This window comes from Rhinolophus sinicus, chromosome 3 (genome assembly GCF_057876585.1).
Source record: "Rhinolophus sinicus isolate RSI-liver-muscle chromosome 3, RSI-T2T, whole genome shotgun sequence".
NCBI lineage: Eukaryota > Metazoa > Chordata > Mammalia > Chiroptera > Rhinolophidae > Rhinolophus > Rhinolophus sinicus.
Window position 1 is genome coordinate 107118618 of NC_142503.1, and position 10804 is coordinate 107129421.

Below are 10804 nucleotides of genomic sequence, written 5' to 3' on the forward strand. Positions count from 1 at the left end.
CCACCCAGTGCTCTTTCTTGTGAAAATACTCAAGCCTCCAGTACAGGAGAAACATGATTCTTTTTAGCAGCTGCTGTTTCCTTTTCTATCTACACAAACCAGTGTTTCTGGAGTGGGAACTCAGTTTGAAGGTGGTCTCCTAATTTCTAGTTGTCTGCCTGCCCATTGTGTTGGCGGATGTAGGAAGCCAGAGCTGTCATCTTATGTGGTCAGCGCTCACCTCTGCTCAACATGAAGAGATTTCATTGTCACTTTAAAGGGTGGGTCACATAGACTTTCAGCATGTATTCTTCTCTTTTAGGCCTTCATTTGTTCTGCAGTCAGTAGATAAGTGAAGGGCCATGGCTCCTGCCAGCACCATTGCTCTTTAATTCCCAGAAAGATTGTCTTTGTGCCAATGGCATGAGCTTTTTTGAGTATCTCAAATGTGGTTCTGCTTAGCCACACTGGCAGGGAAGCCGCTGGCAGTAACTTTTCAAGTGGTCCTCTAAACTGGGCCGGAGACAGAACTCAGGGGCAGCTGATGCCACCGTGCGAACAGGACATTTCTTTTTGTCTGGGAAACACAGGATTTCAGCTTTTGGACTGTAACTAACGCCCTGTAGGAATCCTTTGTGCACAGAAGCAGGACTGGCCGTGCAGATGCGGTAGCCCACAGGCTTGTTACGCGAGTCAGCGTTTCAAAAATCACCACCAGGTGCCAGCATCACAGGGGAAGAGGTGAAAGCTAGGAAGCATCTCAAGGGGAGTTAGGAGTGACCCTAGATGAGGTTAGCTTATAGCTGACTCCATAGGAAATAAGCGGAGCGGAAAAGTTCTAAGGCAGTACTGAAACATTGTATAAGTAACCAGGTGATGCATAAATACAGAAAATGCTAATCCTGAACAGCCTCCTGGGAAAAAACAACAGAACACTCACTTGACCAAGTACTTTGTAGTAACCTTGCTTGGACAGATACAGCTTACACAAATGTGGTCAGAGTTTTAAGTCAACGCAAGGTAGTAATGCTTTCTCAGATCCTAGCTTCTCTCTGATTTCACTTCAAGTAAAAGTAGGACAAATGCTAGAAGAAATCCTACCAGGGAGATTCTGGCTTACATAGGGCAGCTTCAAAGGTGGCCAAGCAGGTGGATTCCCAGGGAGAGGGGAACAGACCTGTTGGCAGCCTCTTCATAACCTGTTCTTCTCCTGCTCTTAGCATCTGGGCTGGCTCACCCCACCCCAGTTCCTAAGCCAATCCTGAGATTTAGGCCACAAATTAGTCTTCTCCACCACGTTCCTTCCTGTCTGCCTCCTTCCTTTCCTTTGTTCTTTCCTTCTGTCATTACACATACTTACTAAACACTTACTAGACGTCAGGAATTGTGTTTGGTATTAGGGATTCAGAGGAGAGAATTCAGATGCAGGCCCTGCCTTGGTAAGTGCCATGAAGGGAAGCTCCAAGATGCCCTGTGAGTGTCTAACAGGAGGGCCTGTCTTATTTAGTTTTAGGGCCTCGGAAAGGCTTCTATCAGAATTCAGCGTTTGAACTGAGGTTTGAAGGATTAATAGGAGTTGCTAGTTGGTTGGGAATGGAAAGAAATGTTTTGGGTGGATTCTACGAGCCTGTAAAGGTCTTAGGAAGGGAAGAAACAGAATGTTTGAAGAATTGCAAATAATATAATCAATGGTTGGAACATACAGAGAGAAGGTGAACAATGTGACATGGGTCTGGAGAGATAAAAGCAGCAGAGTCAGTCCATGCAGGGTCACTCGGAGGTTTTGTTATCTTATTAACAATGGGAAGCTATCAGTATGTTTTAAGAACTGGGGAAGGGACAATGGAGTGTGGATGTCATCGGATTTACAATTCAAAAAAAATATTCTGGCTGCAACGTGCAGAATTGGAAGGGGCTGGGTGAGGCTATGGTAGATGTAGGGAGCAGTGTTGAGAAACTGTTGTGGCCCAGGGAGGTGCTGCAGCCTGGATTGGAGGGGTAGCAGCAGACATACAGGGGAGCAGCTAGTTCTGGTAGGTATTTAGAAGGTAAAATTGGCAGGACTTGGTGAACGACTGGGTATGATATGTATGTGTGTGTGTCTGGGGCGTCATGGAAATGTCCCAAGTGACTCGTATATCCTTGCTGGCAGAACTGGGCAGCTGTTGGTACCACTCACTGAGAGAGAAAACACGAGAGTAGGAGTTTTTGGGGAGTGGAAAGTCGTGAGTTGTTCTTGGACATGTTAAATATAAGAGACTTTCACAATAATTTTTCAAATAGGATCAGAATTTGAAATTAATTCCCAGTGCAGCTGAGAATTTTTGACTCAGCCACAGTATTCGTGTCCTGTTGAATCCCCACCCTGAATGCTCAGCTACTTCAGATCAGAGACGTGATATTGCAGGGCTTTGGGGGCAACCACACCTAATTTCCAAGGCTGTCTATACACGGACAATTTACATTTTTAAACCTTCATTTTTGTCTCCTATAAAGTGAAAGACTTGTTGAGATAAATACCATGTTTCCCCGAAAATAAGACCTAGCCAGAACATCAGCTCTAATGCGTCTTTTGGAGCAAAAATTAATATAAGACCCGGTCTTATTTTAATATAATATAAGACTGGGTATAATATAATATAATATAATATAATATAATATAATACTGGGTATAATATAATATAATTCCAGGTCTTATATTTATTTTTGCTTCAAAGGATGCGTTAGAGCTGATGGTCTGGCTAGGTCGTATTTTCTGGGAAACACGGTATATGTTAATTCCTATAATAGGAGTCCTGTCTCACCCATGAAGGCAGAACAATTTGTATGATTGGCTTAGGGGAAATTTGGGGGCATTTTTATAAAGCCACTTAGGTCAGGGTTGCTAAGCAGAAATATGCCTGTGGCTGTTTCTTTATCTCCTTCCTCAGTATGCAGGGATATGAGGTCAGACAATTAAGTTCGCGAACTCATCCTAGAAAAAGTGCTATATACCTCATTGCTGTATATCACTACGGTCACCTTCAAAGTACTCCCCTCAGGAAGCTATGCACCAACGCCAGCACCTAGTCCACCCTACAAAGCAATTTTGGAACTCTTTCTGGAATGGCCATCAGAGCTATCGTCATATAACCTTAATGTCCTGAATGTCATACAAATGTCTACCTTTCAATAGAGTCAATGGAATTGTAACAGCTATATGCGATGTCAGAGGGGTAGTAGATTGGGGGAAGGAGGTTATCACTTTGTGAGGGGTGTAAATGTCTATTACATTGTTTTGTACACCTGAAACTAGTTTAAAAAAATTTGTTTATAAAAAAAGTCTTCCTTTCAATATTTCCTTTATCTTCAGATAAAGAAAGAAGTCATGGGGGCCAGATCAGGTGAGTAGGGAGGGTGTTCCAATACAGTGATTTGTTTACTGGCTAAAATCTCCCTCACAGACAGTACTGTGTGAGCTGGTGCATTGTTGTGATGCAAGAGCCATGATTGTTGGTTAAAAAGTTCAGGTCGTCTAACTTTTTCACTCAGGCTTTTCAGCACTTCCAAAGAGTAAACTTGATTAACTGTTTGTCCAGTTTGTACAAATTCATAATGAATAATCCCTTTGATATAAAAAAAGTTAGCAACATCATTGCAACAAGTTTGTGAACTTAATTGTTCGACCTTGTATGTATGTGACTTTACACTGCTCCTGAATATTCCAGTCTGCCAAGATTGACAGTAGCAGAACCTGTCAATGCACTCATCTAGCACCTTCTCCAGGACAGAAGAGAATGCAGTCCCAATAGGGCATCCCTCTGTCTTATTTTGCTTCAGTTTATCTTTCTTTCTCAGAAAGCTGCAGCATAGGAAGTTATACTTTGGTTCTTCTATTCACTTGAGCTCCATTTTATTTTCTCAGTTCCAGTGTCCATCTTTTCTAATCATCACTGATGGTGCATGGATGGCCTAGCAGAAAGCCTGTTATGTAGAAGCTATTCAACAATCATCAGTTCCCCTTCTCTGCAGAAGCCTGATGTCTTCCATTTATAGTGACTTTCTCTAAGGCCCCAATTATTCACATCTAAACAAGAAGTTAAGTCACCTAGGGGAGCAGACCTTTCCTCCCACATTTGGTCTGACATTCATGTAAGATGCTTTGCAAACGGTAGATGATCTTGAACCATGGAGAGATTCTGCTTAGAAGGTGGGATCTCTAAGCCCAGTCTCCTGCTTGGCCAACTCTCAGGCTTCAGAGATGTCATTTGATTTCAAGGCTTCCAGGGATACAACAAGGTTGGGTTTGGGGGGATTTTAATGTGTGCCTCTTAGAAGATTGTTTTGGCCATTCTGTATGGAACATGAGGTCCAGACCGGTCTTTTGCTTTGGGAGATTTCTCCTAAGTGTTTATATAGCTATTAATAACGAATGTTGAACTCACCTCTGTTCACTCAACAAATGCCGCTGATGCAACAGTAAAATCCTGTTCTGTTCTTTATATATGTTATTAGTCCTGGGAAATTTGACATACGTAGTTGTACCTTTCTTATTCTTATCAGTGGAAAGGTACTAAGGGATAAATATGCACTTAAATAATGCTAACTGGATATGTTGCACACAGCATTTTCATGGTTTCTCAGATATTAGGCCATGGGATTTTCTTCTTGTTTCTTGATTTTGGAGATTAGGGGATCAATACAGAGATATAAAATAGGTAATTCAAATGATTTACTGAAGATTAGTTTCTTAACACTACTCTTGTCTTTTTTCAGTAATGTTAGAAAATGTGGTATTCCATAGGAAATTTTAATGTGATACTCATCATTACGTCTTAAAGCAACAGAAAATTGACTTGTAGTTTTGTACTCCTCACTAGAATTGTGTTTTAACCAGAAGGCTTTTCTGAAATCAGAGGCTGGCCTTTTTAGCACTGTGTGATTTGCAGGAAGCCCTTGCTAAGTGTTTCCTCAAATCCTTCCAGGATGGCGGATCCTGGCCCAGTGCCCATATGCCAACACATTTCTGAGTGAGAGCTTGACAAAAAGTGGCTGCAAAAGTTTTCTTTTTATACCAGTCCGAAGTAAATGCAAATGTGATGCCCGTGATTAGAGTGCTGTCATTTTATTAAAACTCTTCTCATAACCTCGCTCTGAAAGGCCTTCTGTTTCTATGATAGCTAAGTTATTGATGCTAAATAGTTCAGCAAATTGGGTTGTTGAAGCACATCTGCCATGCATTATTCATTAAGCACGTCTTTCACAAATCAGAGCTGTCTGTTGCTTCATCGTGGAGTCCCAGTAGCACCACTTCTTGGGGAGTGTGCTTCCGTTGTAAGCCAAGAAACGGAGTCACAGGCACATCAATCAGGCCGACGCTGTTGTCCTCAAAATGTAATGTATAATGGGGAAAAGGTTTAATTAATGTCCCACAGTAATGGGTCTGTTTATAAGGAAATAATGTACTATAAAATTAAGCAACGTATAGTAAATGTACCTCCTAATGGTGAGCCTGGCATTTTAAGTGATCAGTAAATCACTTCAGTATTAAGACTTTCTTGAACAAGGGTAATAAAAGGAGACATTTGGAAATGGTAGACACCAGTACATACAATTACCCACTAAATAAAACATTTTTATTGTGATCACAGTGTTAATCACATTGTAGAACAGCCTGATCAGGAAGCGTGAGAAATTGTAGCTGAGGTTTTTTCTGTGGTTTTTTTTTTTTTTTCAATCTCTGACGTGATTAACTTCTCCATTAGAACGTAAAGTCCCGAATATTTAAACCCGCATATGCCTTTCCTCAGAGGACAGCCTTGCTTTAGGGTCCTGAGAGATTATAAAATGGCTAAAACGTCTTCTTCTCATGGTTAAACCCTTCTTTGTGTGGATCAAAGTACCTAGGCTTGTGATTTCCCCCAGCTCCCTACCTCTGGGCTGTAGAACTCTGTTCTGCTCCTGGGGCAAAACTCTATTCTGAGGCCTTTCCTGCTCCCCTCACGAAGAAGAGGGGCTCTCCTCCTTCGAGCCTTAGCAGGCATGATCGGTGCTACGTGGTCTCCCTGGCCCAGTTCTTTGGTACGTGGTGTGGCGTTGCTTATGAGGAAGTCCAAAGCTGACCTACAGGGCTTGATGTTGCCCAGGTGTCCTATGGAAGTAATTAATACTCTGTCTATGACCAGCCACGTAGTTAGTCACTAAGGTAGCTAACACCCAAGGACACTGAACGGACAGGGGGCTGTCCTGTTTACCTCCAGGGGTCCAGGCTTTTCCTACTTTCTGGCATAATGTGATTTGATCATGAAAATCTTCTACTTTAAGCCTTTCAAACAATATGCTCCCAAACCATCATGTATATTTTCCTCCCTTATTAATTCAAAATATTTTTAAAAAGGAAGTTAGCAAATGGTTACTTTAAGTAGTTATAATTAAAAAACAATCAAGAAAGGACTTGGATTCTTCAGTCTTGGTATAGTGTATATGATTAAGAGTATTCTGCAAAATGGAAATAGTTGGTCTGTGAAGTGGTAAGCCAATAATAATATATTCAAAATGCTTTAGAAAACATCCATTTATATTTAATCTTTTACTAGGCTAATATATGTGAGATAGATTGTCTGTAGAGGTTTAGTAAAACAAAATTGTAAATTCCAAGATGTTGTGCTTAATGGGCTGTGGTGTCTGAATCCCAGATCTCTACTGATGAAAATCTGGCAGGTTGGGAAGTGAGATGAGAGTTTAATGAACAAAATCTAATCTCAGAAATGGAAATGCTGTTTCTCTTAAATACAGAGAAATTAATGGGCTGAGAAAGGCACAAACAGTTTTCACAGTGGCACCGAGTGATGTTCATAACGGAGAGGATGGAGGCTGGCTGGCTGCAATGTGCACCAGGGAACGCCTGCTGGTGGCTGGACCTAACCAGCAGGAATTATGAGTGCTCTGTCATCCCACGCCAGATCCTGGCTTTAGCTCCTATTGGTGTTCACATTGATGTTCCAGGGCCCTGCGAGGAGGAGCTTTTGATTGGTTTAAAGGCCACTGGATGTTTGTTTCTTTAATTCGATAGAACAGCATGTAATCAGGGGCTTTCTTACTGTGACCTTGAGTAATGAGGACATAAGCACTGTGAGAAGATGGAGATGTAGAGGTTTTAATCAATGGAAAAAGTTTCTCTGACAACCAGTTAATTTCCTGCTCTAAATTCTGATCGGATTTCTCTCCTAATACAAGTTAACAAAATCTTTGAGAAATATCTCTAGTTGTGATTTAGTTATGGACCAAAGCCAGTTGCTAGGGGCAACCACGGCAGAGGCAGTTAATTAATTAACCTCTGCCATTGCGTACAGATTAAGCCACTGAGTCTTGGCTTGAAAGCAGATGGGGAGGGTGGGAAAGCCTTGCTATCCTTGGGGAGCTGTGACGAACAGCCTGGCTGCAGCCCCTTTCCCGCCCTTCTTCACTTCCATTTCCCAGCAGGAAATTAGTAGCTTTTATCTAGGAGTCAGGAAGGGAGGAAGATGAAGAGGCAGGGCATAAACTCAGGACACTTATGGAGAAAATATCCTCAAAGGGAATAAAACAGAGCCATGAGACTGAAAAACGCTACTGGTTAGTGCCTTGTAGGTGGAAACGGCCCTATTGAGCGGGTGTGTGTGTGTATGTGTGTGTGTGTGTGTGTGTGTGTGTGTGTGTGTTGGCTGGGATGTGTGAGAGCTGTGACATTTTTGGGTGGTTAAGAGTTAAGCTCTGGCAGAAGAACACAAGCACTGTGGGTTCAGGAGGTCTGGATTCATGCTGTCCCAGAGAATCATAAACACGGCCCTAGTGACACCAACACAACTTTTGCTAGCTGCCATTCTTCAGGTGGCCCATTTAAGTGATGAGTGGTGGGTAATGGGTGACCCTGTACCTGCAGCGATAATTGTCACCAGAACTTCATCAGAGGATGTGAGATGAATTTGCTCCTGATAGGAACAAAGAAGACACCCTGGGAGATTTGAAGTCGTAACCTAAACCAAGGAACAAGCTAGCGCAGAGAGTCATGACTTGCTTCCAAGTTAAAATTTAGAATGAATTAGTAAGAATTATAAATAAGATGATGACCAGTGCTCCTGGGAACTGTTGGAAATGGTATGAATCTTAGGCTGCAGATTTACATTTTAAAATGTTACTCCAGAGGAGAATTATCTTTTATATTTGAAGTTTGTCTTAATTCTGCTAAGGATTTCTTGTTTTAACACAAATAGAAGTTCCTCATGTAAACAAATGTGCTTTGCTATCTTCTTTACTAATGCAATACAGCTGATGCATCGCATTGGCTCCCTATGAGCTGTAAGATTAGGACAACATGGGAGACAAGCAATTTGATTTCCGACAGAATCTGGTCTTGCTCCCTCTGCTGATTGGGGAACAATTGTAAAGTTGCTGGAGGTTAGGAAAGGGCTCAGGAAGAAGGGAAGTGTGTGTGTGTGTGTGTGTGTGTGTGTGTGTGTGTGTGTGTACTAGAAGGAAACTCTGTATAGCAGGGACCTGAGTTGTCTTGCTCCCTGCCACATCTTCAGTGCCTGGCTTACAGCAGACTCCTGATAGCTCTGTACACCGACCTGCAAGGCCCTATGTGATCTGCCCCGGGCCTCTGCTTACTGTCTCTCTGTCCTCATTTCCTACTATTCCTCTTCCTGCTGACTGAGCATCAGCCACATTTTTCTTCATGTTTCTTACGCCACGCCTATTCTCACCTCAGGGCCTTTGCACTTGCCATTATTTTAGTCTGCACTGTTGCTCCTGGATTCAGGAGTAGCTCTTTTCTCTCTTTTAGGTTTCTTTCCACATGTCACCTCATCAGGGAAGCTTCCATGACTCTCTGTTTAAAATAGGTATTCCACTCCCGCAGCCTTCCCTGTTTCTCAGCCTTATTTTTCTCCTTAGCATTTATCACCTCTGGCATAAACATACATTTGTCTGGCTTGTTGATTGGTTTGTCTTTCCTCACTAGAATATAAACTCCAACAGATGAAGGGCTTTCTGTTCACTGCTGCTTTTCAGTACCTAGAACAATGGTACAGAATAGGCACCCCTAAAAATTTGTTGAATGAATGATGGAATGAATGAATCTCACATATTGTTCATAATATACCTATGTATATTAATAATGCAGAAATTATAGCTGAATGTTTTTCTACTTTATTCACATATATAGATTAAAACAAGTGATTTTACTGGGGTTTATTCCACAAACCCACTTCACAAGCTGGAATGGTTATTTACATAAATATTACAACATGGAGAATTACTCTGAGAATGAAGAAAAAATTGATGCAACTTGAAACACTAAAACAGAAGTTCAAAGTGAAATTTAACGTCCCATTTTGCTCATATGGGATCAGAATCAACTAAATAACATCATCTCTGTCCCCCAAGAAGACTTTGCTTATTACTGTACTAGTTACAATCCTCATACCTGGACTAGAGACATCCTATCTTGACTCTCCAGCAAAACCAGACCGCTTCTTAGATCTCAGGTGTGTGTGACTTTCCATCACTACCTAGTGACATCGCACTTAAGCAGAGAAAAATGCTGAGAAAGCTAAAATTGCGAAAACTATTCTAATCAAGAAGTGGCTCGCCTTTATTCCAGTCATTCACTAAAATGACCAACACACAGGAAAAGAAGAGAGACAGCCACATATGTTCTCTAGGCCTCTTAGAAAACATGGAGTTGTTCCTGTGGCCACATCCATGCGAATCTACAAGAAAGTGATATTGCAGACATCAAGGGAATGTGCACTGTTCAAAAAGGAAGGCCCCACCGGTGTTCGCACAGCAAAACTGGAAATGTCTACAGTGTCACCCAGCATGCGGCTGGCATTGTTGTAAACAAACATGCTCAGGGCAAGATTCTTGCCAAGAGAACTAATGTATATATTGAGCATATTAAGCACTCTAAGAGCCAAGATCGCTTCCTGAAACGGGTGAAGGAAAATGATCGAAAAGAGAAGGAAACCAAAGAGAAAGATACCTGGGTTCAGCTGAAGTGCCAGCCTGTTCCACTCAGAGAAGCACAGTGTGTGAGAACCGACGGAAAGGAGGCTGAGCTGCTGGGGCCCATCCCCATGAATTCACGGCATAAGGGTAAAAAAATAAAAGACTTCTGTAGTGTTCACAACAACAACAAAAAAGTGACTCTTTTGTGATATAAAATGTCCTGAAAACATCCAGAATTCGAAGTGAATGAAATTGCTACTTTTCATTCTCTTAAACAAAATGTCCCCTTCAAACATGTAGGAAATTCCTATCTTTTGCTTAATTTTGAGAGGAGTTTTCTCTATGTAATTCTTTTGGAAAGCACACAAATTACAGAATTTAGTAACACTTTCTCCCACAAAATAATCTGCCTCCTGGTAAATAACTCCAGAGAAAAATGGAATCAGCCTTTGAGGGCAGGGTGATGGACTAACAGGCACAGGCACCGTATGGATAGGTATCAAGATGCTTTAGTTCAAAGCAGTGATTTTGATGTACACTGCTCTGCATCTCATCTGATATTCTGTTCTTGCAGCATTAGCTGAGCTAAAATAGTGTCTGACACCCTCCCCCCCCACACCAGGCAAGCTGACAAAGGACCATTTCAAAGAGGGGAAGCTAAATTATTCTGACTGCTTGTCAAGCATCAGCCTAACTAGCCTCATCTTTTTGCCCTAAAAGGTGCAAGATTCTAACCTTTGCTCCTATAGCATCTGCATTAAATAACAAAATGGCAAGCCGTTCCATCAGGAGGAATATGCATTAGTATAAACCATTAAGGGCAGAGAGGACTTAAAAGCAGTGATCTTTTGAAATC

At 41.8% G+C, this 10804-nt stretch overlaps 1 pseudogene; it reads left to right on the forward strand.

Moving 5' to 3' along the window:
- Window positions 1-9610: 9610 nt before the first annotated feature.
- Window positions 9611-10157, forward strand: LOC141570770 (large ribosomal subunit protein eL21 pseudogene; annotated as a pseudogene).
- The last annotated feature ends 647 nt before the right edge of the window (window positions 10158-10804 follow it).